The 10,044-nt window shown below is 36.6% G+C and overlaps 1 protein-coding gene across 25 annotated transcripts in view; it reads left to right on the top strand.

Moving 5' to 3' along the window:
• The first annotated feature begins 14 nt into the window (after window positions 1-14).
• The window catches only part of satb1b (SATB homeobox 1b), a 209,358-nt gene continuing 199,328 nt past the window's right edge, over window positions 15-10,044 (top strand). For 15 of the 25 annotated variants that reach the window (XM_073925260.1, XM_073925250.1, XM_073925254.1 and 12 more), the window contains exons 1-3: window positions 15-114; window positions 438-464; window positions 1,031-1,057. The gene's annotated coding sequence lies outside the window, so the exon portion shown is untranslated. Of the gene's footprint in view, window positions 115-437; window positions 465-1,030; window positions 1,058-7,714; window positions 7,803-10,044 lie in introns of all 25 variants that reach the window. The other 10 variants (XM_073925257.1, XM_073925244.1, XM_073925252.1 and 7 more) reach the window with 1 other exon arrangement.

Genomic DNA, 10,044 nt, shown 5'->3' with positions numbered 1-10,044 from the left:
CGGTAGATGGAGGCACAGACCCGCGTATGCCATGCGCGCTCCCGCACACTATGACGCACAGACGCTGGATGGCATGAGGAGGCTGATGGATAAACTTTAAACTCTCCTCACAATGTAAGTGACATTTATTAGTTGTAAATACTACATGCGTTCAGGCTTTGGGTGCGTTTAATGTGTATTTCCACCCAAAAATGTCACATAATTGTTTGTTGTTATAGGCTTAACGTTACATTCTTCGGTTGAAAAATAAACGCATTTAAAGCTGTTTGGAAACTCAACTCAATGCCTGAATGTCGTTTCTTCGATGTGTTTTCTTCACAGCCTTCTATTTATATATAATTATATGTTGTTTTGGGGATTTTAGTGCATATATGAATTCAGTTTCTCCCAAATTCGACAATTAAAACAATAAACTTTTCCTATTTTTCTGCTTTCAGGACTACATTCTGGCTAGTTGTCCCCCCGTGAGTATTTCTCAATCAATACACTTTAAAAACGATGATATTATTCTGTATTTTAGTCTTGTTTACTACGTATTCGGTCTTGCTTTCAAATATAAAATAGTTTTCCTTTTAATTATTTTAATACTGTATCTCGTCTCATTGGTAGATGCCGTTTCCCTTTTTTATGTAAGAGCTTCCAATTTGCTCTAATTAAATTGCATGTATCAACCACACTGCTGTAGTGCTAACATTGTCAGAAGATCTGTGGTATTATCGCTGAGATCGTATTTCAAGTTTTTTATGAATATTGTGGTTTCATTTTAATATTTTGTTTTTTATTTTATTTGTTTTTTTTAGTTATATATATATATATATATATATATATATATATATATATATATATATATATATATATATATATATATATTTTTTTTTTTTTTTTTACAATTTAGTTACTCACACACACACACACACACACAAACAATGTTACTCCATTTCTGTGGGTATTTATGTGAATGCATATATGAAATGAGTTTTCCCAAATTCGACAATCACCAAATTCAACTTTTTCAATTTTTTTCTTTCAGGACTACATTGACGCTAGTTGTCTCACTGTGAGTATTTCTCAATGCACTTCAAAAATTATTGTATTATTTAGTATTTTAGTGTGGTTTTCTATTATAAATATCCAATTGACTTGACTTTGACTTTATTAATCCCCAAAAGGAAATTCACGTCACAGCAGAACTCTCCATACTAAAAATAGATAAATAAGTTACCTATACATATAAAAACATTTTTCCTAAATAAAGATGCAAGTACTTGGGAAACAAACTCACAGATATTAAGTCTTGCTTTCTAAAAAGAATAGTTCTTCCTTTAAATTAATATTATTTTTAAATTAATATTTCTCACCACATTGGCAGACGTTGTTTCCTTTATTTTATGAAGGAAATTTTAGTTTGCTGTAATTAAATTGCATTATTTATGCATGTATCAGCAACACTGCTGTAGTGCTAACATTGTCAGAAGAATACCTGTGGTACTATTATTATAGTTTTTGTAAATTTTGTGATAGATTTTTTGATTTTCTGCTTTCATTTGCATATATCATTTATATATATATATATATATATATATGTATATATATATATATATATATATATATATATATATATATATATATATATATATATATATATATATATATTCATACAGTGCTCAGCATATATAAGTACACCCTTCACTCACTTCTCTTTTAAATTCATATTTTTAATAGGAAGCTATGCAATATTTTATTTGTGCATATACATTACATTAGTCAGTACTGAAGCCAAATCTGGAGCTTACCGAACTAAGTAACTTACGATAACGGTGCAATAACTAGTACAGCTTATATGTTATAGTAAATATTAAAAACAAATTTTAAAATGAGAAAGAATCAAGAGAAGTGAAAAATTGAACAATTTAGTTGAAATTTTGTAGATCGTAATGTTTTTTGCAATATTTTGTTTGAATTTATTTGTATTATCTTTCCATTTTCTTAATCTGTTTGGTGACTAAAATATTAGTATGTATGCATGTATGTATGTGTGTATGTATGTATGTATGTATGTATGTATGTATATATGTATATGTGTGTGTGTGTGTGTGTGTGTGTACACACACACACACACACACACACACACACACACACACACACATATATATGAATACATACACGGACACACACAATGTTACTCCATATTCCCACTACTATATATATGTAAATGAGGCAAGTCGTCACAGTGAAATCTTCAATGAAACAGAACTTTTATAGGTTTTTTTATAGACTTATTTTACCAGTTAAACAATGAAAAACAAAAGTATAAAACCTTAAAATATTCACAATGTTAAAATGAATGATTTTCTAACATTTTAAACACGACAGCTTGGGCTTTATTAAAAATCTCCCTGTTCTGAGATCATTATAGAAATATAAATGACAAAATCAAGAGTTCTGAGCTTGACAAAAGCAGGGTTGTAGTGATAACTAATCTGTTTAATTTAAAGCCCATGTGACAACTAGCAATAGTCTGCTTAATCTTTGGTTTTCTGGAGCAAACTTGTTTTATTTTTCCTTCAATATCTATTAAAGATCTTTTTACAAAAATAAGAGGAACATCATCTGCTTATGCTGTAAAAAAAATTAAAATAATATAATTCATAGTTCAAAAAAAAAACCTAATGAGTGAGTTGACTTCCCAAGTTAAAGCATCTTTAATATGCGTTAAAGGAAGCACATTATACACGGTGTGTTTGAGCAGGTTAAGCAAGTGTTGATGTTGAATCATACAATGCAAATGAGTGACACAGGTGGGCAATCCGCTTTAAGCGGGCCCCCCTTTCTGAAGCTCGCGGCATCACCCAAACACACCTCACAGGTGCACAACATCATTGTTTCAGAAGCTTAAATGTGATCAGCAGAGCAAAACATCATTAAATTCCTGCTGTTTCCGCTGATTACAGGTCATAAGCTTTTGTATTTGCCTGCTATCTGTGTTTTCTTTTGAAAATGATGATTATTCATTCAGGGGTTGAGGCGTATAAAAAAAAAAAACCAAGACTACAGAGACACCTGCATGGTTTACCCGCCCCTCCAAATTCTGTGACTATTTTTATTGATAAATAATTGCTATTGCGGCTCATCATTATTGAATTTGCGCTCAGATATGGAAACCTTTGGAAGATGTATTATAGTAATTATCTCTGTCAGTCTGAAATGCTTTTACATCTGTGGCTTGAATGAACAGAATAATAAAAATCTTGCAGCAGTTCCGATTTCAATTAATTACTTCGCCAGAGTGATTACAAACTTTAGGTCGTGATTTTATAGCAGAAAGAAACTCGCATGAAAAGTTTCATTCACACTGGTAACCTTTCTATTTTTTGCCAGTTGTTATCAGGATTTTATTTAGGACTCATGTGATTAAAAATAGTCTTGATTGCTGAGAAAAAAAAGACAGATAATACATGAAAAAGGCATAATTGAAAAGCTTATTTCCAGCTTCCACTACTGTATATGACACCATCGCTTTTAGTTTGCATATTAATGCGAGTGGAAATCATTTAGCTGTTTTTCTTGCACGCTATCGTCTTACAAAAGCATTTAGATGAATAAAACCTTTTGTACACAAAACACGACAGCTATACTGTATATTAAGACGTTACCATAGTGTGAGTGACACAGTCGAACCTTAACTTTGACGTTGGATAATGAGGGAATCAGTGCAAATGCCAAAGTAATAGTTCTGATTTTTTTCTCCTATCCCCCCACCCACCCCAATGGATTATTTTTTTCTTGTTTTTGCATCTATGCATAAATTAAAAAATCTGCTGAAATTTATTATTCATCTGAGATGTGATTAATATGCAAAATTATGCAAATTAAGATGCAATTAGGCTCCAATTCTCTAGTGGAATTTTCCATTATAATTTAATACAAAGTAACAGAGTAATTGGTGTCACGTGTAATTACGGTTACTCAAGTGTACTTTCAGGCATGCAAATGATGCGCTATATGTTGGTTATCCGATGCAAATCTGACAAGTCCACAATTTGCGATTGGGAACGTGTGGAGCCAAACGAAAAACACCACATTTCAATTACATATTTTTATTAATTTTACACCTGATGTCTACACTTCTGAAAAGTTGACACGTCCTGTTGCAACCATTTTAAACAGCAGATTTTGTCCTACTACATTGTATCTATTATCTAAGTACTAGAAGTACTATGTACTTAGAGTGTTCAGGATGTACGCTTCAGGTGTATTGATGGGTTAGGAGGGTGTGAGGGATGGTCAATAGTGCAATTATAAATATATGTACAGAAATGACATGCATGATTAAGCGCAATGTATTAATATGGTACTAACACTGCAAGTACATTGCAACAAATGATGAATTTCAGTGTAACGCAGGCTTAGTCCCTTTATTTTTTAGGGGTCACCACAGTGGAATGAACCACCAACTTATCTAGCATATGTTTTATGCAGTGGTTGCCTTTGTACCTGCAACCCAGCTCTGGGAAAAACTCATACACATTCTCACATTCACACTTATACAATATGACCAATTTGGTGTGTTCAATTGACCTATGGCGCATGTGTTTGGACTGTGCAAAACACCCAGAGGAAACCTATGCCAACATGGAGAGAGCATGCAAACTCCACACAGAAATGCCAGCTGACCCAGCTGAGCTTGAACCAGCGACCTTTGTGCTGAGGTGACAGTGCTAACCATTGAGCCACTCTTTTATGACCTCATATTAATTGACAGCCTACATGGACTGTTTGGATGTTTTAAGCACTCCCGTAGGACCGTTACAAATGAGCATCCGCAGCCATTCGTCTAAATCTGATCCCATCTATAAGTGTCAGAAGTCCAAGGAATAAGTTTTCCGGAGCGATTACCATAGACGTGGCTTCCCTTCTTGGGAGGTAAATTGATTTTGAATTGTTACATGGCTGGTTACATGACATCTAGCCCAATGACACTGGAACACAGATGCTTGCTTCATTGAGCTTTCTTTTTTTTTCTCTGTGTATCCTCTCCTCTTGCCGATCGGCGCTCTGAACAAAGACAGGGGCTCGGCGCGCCTCCCTCCGCCTGCCGCCTCCGCTCCGTCCCCAACTCTCTCAAAGAACATAATCCCTCAACAAAAATCAGCGCACAAAGGAAACTTGAGCTCAATCCTATAACGCACAGCCGTGGCAGACAATACCCCCCTCCCACCGGCCCATCCGCGCCTCTTCAGGAACGCTAAATGCCCTGTGGCAAAAGAAAAAATCAGGCTTGATCCCTCCCAGCCTGGCTGATTAGAGGCATCCCGCTCTGGGTTTTGCCCATTAGCGCATGGCACAATGCATGGGCTGCCCACCGCATGGCACCCGCACACAAGAGCTCGTTCTGTAGGAGATTGATGACTGAAAATGTATATACACTCCACAGTTTTCAGTATTTTGTGTTAGTATTTTGTATTTTCCCCCATTTCATGTTTAGTTCTATAACATTTTTCACAGTAATTTATTGTTTCAAAGCAGCTTTACAAATGTATTGCATTACTGTCAAATTCGTAAAAGTTAAGGTTATTAGTTACCATAACTTTATAAGTAACTTTAACTAAATAACTAGTATTCATTGTTGTGACCTTAAACCGGTCAACACAAATTAGCAGGAGGAGTACATTTGCGGTAGAAAAAGTATATTTATTTTTAACTCCTTTCACAAAGAACATGTTGTTAGCTCTACATAGATCCCGGCCCAACTCAAGGGAAAATAAGCGACCTTCAGACTCAGACAGCAGCCCTCAAAAACATCCGAGATATGCTGTTTATAACGAAGAAACAACCATACACTGGTGTTCGAATCCCGGCGCAATCAGCTGCACCTTCGGCTCATTCCTTTAAAAGAGTAATTAGTTATAGTTACTAATTACTTCTCACAAATAGTAACTGAGTTACATAATTATAAAAGAAACTAATTACCAGGCAAAGTAACTATTGCGTTACATAAAAATAAATCTAATTCTTAAAATGACTATAAAATAAATATAAAACATTGTACACTAATCTACACTATTTTAATGTTGTTGTGGGCAACCCAGGCTCGTTCTGAAAATGTACTGCTATATACATTTTTGGAGAGCACCGAATATGTCCCAATTTTTTTTTTTTTTTTTTTTGCAGTTTTTGTTTTCGCGAATCCACCAGAAGCAGCTGTGTATGCTGTTTGAGATCTCAAATTTCTCTCGCAAGTGCCATTTGTGCCTGCTGTTCTTGCATAAATCCATCAGAGGCCACTGTCGACTGACTGAGAGATGGACTGGTTGACCGATTGACTGACCTCCTCCTTCCCTAAACCCAACCAGAAGTGTTTTAAAAAGCACTGATTGACCTGTCCACCCACTTCCCTGAACCCAGTTTTCAGATTTTACCACATTCTCACCCTGTACTTTACTTGTTTATTTTATTTTTTGGTTTCTGTTTTTGTCTTACTTTCTTTCTAGAACTGTTCTAATTCGTGATCTCCAGAAACGTTTATAGGGCTACATTTTCAGAATGAGATCTGTTGTTATTTATTCAATGCATGTTTATTAATTATTGTTTAAAGCAGCTTTACAAAATGTGTACGATATTGCATTACAATCACATTTGGAAAAGTTAAGGTTATTATTTACTATAACTTTATTAGTAACTTTAACTAAATACCTAGTAACCAGTGCTGGGCACGTTCCTTTAAAAGAGTAATTAGTTACATAATTATAAAAGAAACTAGTTACCAGGGAAAGTAACTATTGCGTTACTTAAAAACATCTAATTTGCCAAATGACTATAAAATAAATATAAACCATTGTACACTAATCTACACTATTTTAATGTTGTTGTGGGCAACCCAGGCTCATTCTGAAAATGTACTGCTATATACATTTTTGGAGAGCACCGAATATGTCCCAAGTTTTTTTTTTTTTTTTTTTTTTTTTTTGCAGTTTTTGTTTTCGCAAATCCACCAGAGGCAGCTGTTTATGCTGTTTGAGATCTCAAATTTCTCTCACAAGTGCCAATTGTGCCTGCTGTTCTTGCATAAATTCATCAGAGGCCGCTGTCGACTGACTGAGAGACGGACTGACTGACCTCCTCCTTCCCTAAACCCAACCCATAGTGTTTTAAAAAGCACTGATTGACCTGTCCACCCACTTCCCAAAACCTAGTTTTCAGATTTTACCACATTCTCACCCTGTACTTGTTTATTTTATTTTTTTTGGTTTCTGTTTTTGTCTTACCTGCTTTCTAGAACCGTTCTAATTCGTGATCTCCAGAAACGTATATACTGTAGGGCTACATTTTCAGAATGAGCCCCTGTTGTTATTTATTCAATGCATGTTTATTTGTTTGGCGCTTTTCACAGTAATTATTGTTTAAAGCAGCTTTACAAAATGTGTACGATATTGCATTACAATCACATTTGGAAAAGTTAAGGTTATTAGTTACCATAACTTTATTAGTATCTTTAACTAAATAACTAGTAACATGTGCTGGGCACGTTCCTTTAAAAGAGTAATTAGTTATAGTTACTAGTTGCTTCTCACAAATAGTAACTGAGTTACATAATTATAAAAGTAACTAATAACCAGGGAAAGTAGCTATTGCTTTAATTCATCAAATGACCATAAAATAAATATGAAACATTGTACACTAATCTACACTATTTTAATGTTGTTGTGTTTTGCAGTTTTTGTTTATGCGAATCCCAACCCAGGCTCATTCTGAAAACGTAGTCCCGTAGACGTTTCTGGAGGCCACGAAATACATCCCGGGAGGTACGTATGTTTGCAGTTTTTGTTTGCCGTTTGCGCCCGCGCTGTTCTCACGTGAACCCACCACATGCCGCTGTCTGACTGACTGAATGATCGACTGTGCGACTGGCCAATCGGCTGACCCACCCTCCTCCTTCCCTGAACCCAACCAGTTTTACCGATTGACCCGCCCGCCCACTCACTTCCCTAAACCCGAGCAACAATTTAGAAAAGCCATCTAGAAAAAGAAAAGCCCTCGTCTATTTTTTTTTTTTACCACGTTTTCAGATTTCACCACGTTCTCACCCTGTTATGAACTCGTTCACTTTATTTTTTGGATTCTGTTTTTGTCTTACCTGATTTCTTGAACCGCGCTTCCCCGGTCTCGAACCCGGTCGCCGAGGTCAACTCCTCTCTGCATCTGAAGTCTGCCGACCTACACGATGAGCTGACCGGACAAACTGGTTGCGGCGGGAAAGCCCTCCACACGGAGGTAAGCGGTCAGCCGGTAAGCGCAAAAGGGAAGAGCGTCATACCGCCCCGTAGCATTCGCTTAAAAAAAATGAAATGCAGCCATACGTACCTCCCGGGATGGATTTCGCGGTCTCCCAAAATATCCATGGGACTACGTTTTCAGAATGAGGCTGGGTTGGCGAATCCACCAGAGGCAGCTGTGTATGAGATCTCAAATTTCTCTTGTGAGTGCCATTCACACCTGCTGTTCTCTCGTAAGTCCACTAGAGGCCACTGTCGACTGACTGAATGACCCATCCTCCTCATTCCCTAAACCCAACCAATAGTGTTTTCAAAAGGACCAATTGACCCACCTACCCACTTCCCTAAACCCAACCAACGGGGTTTTAAAAAGCAATCCAGAAAAAGAAACTCACCCGATTTTTACCACATTTTTAGATTTGAACACATGTTTGCTGTGGAGAAAAATGAAGTTTTATTTGCTTTGACATCGTGGCTTCGTCTCCTCCTTTGGCAGCAGAGCTCACGTTATCACCTGCGTAGCCACTCATTTTGTAGCAGCTTGTGAAGACGTAAGGTGCTTTATTAGATTACAATTTCTCATCACAGACGCAGAGAGACTCTTTTGTCCTGGGTATAAGGTGCACGATACATAAACATTCTTGCCTTTTACCTCAACGAAGAAAAAGTAGTGCTTATATTTCTAGTTTGCAAACGCTATCTTTAAATTTGTTGGATTTGCCATCGTTCTGACTCCTGGTCATTGGTGTATGCGACCGACTGTGTGTGTGCTTATGTGTGAACACCCGCCCTACTCTGCCTCTGATTGGCAAATAATGGAAATGTTCTCTATCTAATCCAGGGGTGTCCAAACTCAGTCCTGAAGGGCCGGTGTCCTGCTGATTTAAGCTCCAACTTGCCTCAAAACACCTGAAGTTTCTAGAAAGCCTTGTAAGAGCTTAATTAGCTATCCTAGGTCTGTCTCATTGGGGTTGGAGCTAAACTTTGCAGGACACCGGCCCTCCAGGACCGAGTTTGGACACCCCTGATTTAAGCCAATCATCACATTCTCATTTACACCACGTTCACAGACACACCAATCATCATCACTGTTTGCTTATGTGACCCACCCCAGCCCTGAACACACACACCCACCCCAGAGAAAGAGAGAGGTCTTATTGCTGAGAGAGATGCTGCTTGCATAAAAAACTGCTTCAGGTTTCTCACTTATAGTAATGAGAATTTTATTGTCAGTAAGAGCAACGACATTGTAACAGGAGAAACAGTAACTTATTTGATTACTTATTACTTAAAAAAGGTATCGTCATAACACAAGCCTAAACAAGGGTACCCTTTTGGTGGACGTGGTGTACGACAGAAAGTTTCAGTCGACGTCATTCTCGCTTGAGGACGTCAAAGTAAAACTCATATCACATGAGAAGCACTTCTCACAAAGCAGAGGCTTCATACACATCAATACTTCAAATATAAATGTTCATCACTAACCTTTCTATGAACAGGATTTGATTATAACTGCAGATCAATGACAGTGCGAAATAACTGTCTGCAATTATTTTCAATTACTAAATAAATGCAACAGTTGGCGGTTCATTAAGCTGTGGTGTCCCCTGATGAATAAAGGGACTAAGCCAAAGGAGAATGAATGAATAAATGTTTATGCAATATTTCTAGATTATTTCTCACACTTGTTATTTTGGTGAAAAAAGGGAAATTGTGCCCACGTAAATTGTGTTTGTTAATAATATTTAATAGACATTAATTATTTATTAGA

Source organism: Danio rerio, chromosome 16 (genome assembly GCF_049306965.1).
Source record: "Danio rerio strain Tuebingen ecotype United States chromosome 16, GRCz12tu, whole genome shotgun sequence".
Taxonomy (NCBI): Eukaryota; Metazoa; Chordata; class Actinopteri; order Cypriniformes; family Danionidae; genus Danio; species Danio rerio.
This window is presented reverse-complemented; position numbering and strand designations above follow the sequence as displayed.